The sequence below is a fragment of the Rousettus aegyptiacus genome, unplaced genomic scaffold (assembly GCF_014176215.1).
Source record: "Rousettus aegyptiacus isolate mRouAeg1 unplaced genomic scaffold, mRouAeg1.p scaffold_m13_p_11, whole genome shotgun sequence".
Taxonomy (NCBI): Eukaryota; Metazoa; Chordata; class Mammalia; order Chiroptera; family Pteropodidae; genus Rousettus; species Rousettus aegyptiacus.
In genome coordinates, this window is record NW_023416286.1 from 90,609,211 (window position 1) to 90,610,458 (window position 1,248).

At 46.5% G+C, this 1,248-nt stretch overlaps 1 pseudogene; it reads right to left on the bottom strand.

Moving 5' to 3' along the window:
* Positions 1-900: 900 nt before the first annotated feature.
* Positions 901-1,019, bottom strand: LOC118609557 (annotated as a pseudogene).
* Positions 1,020-1,248: the final 229 nt, after the last annotated feature.

The following is a 1,248-nucleotide window of genomic DNA, read 5'->3' on the forward strand; positions in this document are numbered from 1 at the left end:
ACGGAAATAAGAGTAGCGGCTCCCTGGAGGAGGGCTGAGGATAAAGGCAGAGGGCAGCACTGTGGGAAAAGGGAGAGGAGGAAACTTCCTGTGGGTAGAAATTACTGTGGACTGAAATGTGTCCCCCCACCCAATTCGTATGTTGGGCCCCTAACCCTCGATCAGACTGTATTTGAAGATAAAGTTGAATGAGATCCAAAGAGGAGGGGCCTGATCAAACGAGACTGGTGGCCGCAGGGGAAGCCTGCCTGTGTCCTGTGTTTAAGGATCACCGAGGCAGGATTTGGTCATCGATGGAATGAGCTGGCCTGGCAGCCCGGACCTCGGCTTGGTGAAGGGTGAGAGGCATGACGTGGTGCTCCCTGGTCCCCACGGTAGAGCCTTTGCCCTGGAGGTAGCCTCAACCCCGTCACCGGTCACACGTCACACCTCCCAAGTTGTAATGAGTGTCTACATATTAGGGGGCACAGGCAAGAAAGTAGGGACCCTCTTTAGCTGTGGTGGAAAACCTGAATTGCAAGCCCTTTTTTTTTTTTTTAATTGTAAAAAACCTACATCATAAAGTTGACCACCTTAACCTTTTCTAAGCGCACAGGTCAGCAGCGCTAAGTGTATTCCCATTGTTGTGACGAAGAACTCCAGAACTTTCCCATTCTACAGGACGGAAGGACAGAGACTCTGTGCCCGGTCAATGAGTTTCCCTTTGCCTTACCCCAGGCCCTGGCAATCATGATTCCCACTTTCTACAACTGAATTTGACTACGTTAGATGCCTCATCTAAGTGGAATCATCTAGTATTTGTCTTTTTTTTCTTTTTTTTTAGGCGAGGTAACCCTTGGTTGACCTCACAGATTGCAAGGAACTTGTCAGTTTACAATCCCTTATTTTTTTTATTTTTTACATCTAGAGTACCTGGTCTTCCTAGGTGGTCTCCCATCCAAGTACTAACCAGGCCTGACCCTGCTTAGCTACTGAGATCAGATGGGATCAGGCTTGTTCAGGGTGGCCTGGCTGTAGACCGTATTTGTCTTTTTGTAACTGATTTATTTCACTTAGCACAATTTCTTCAAGGTTCATCCTTATTGTAGCATGTCATAGGATTTCCTTCCTTTTTAAGGCTGTATAGTATTTCATTGCATGCGTATACCACATTTTGGGTATCCATTCATTCATTGATGGACAGTTGGATTGCTTCCACCTCTTGGTTATGATGAATAATGCTGCCATTAACACAGGTGCACAAATATC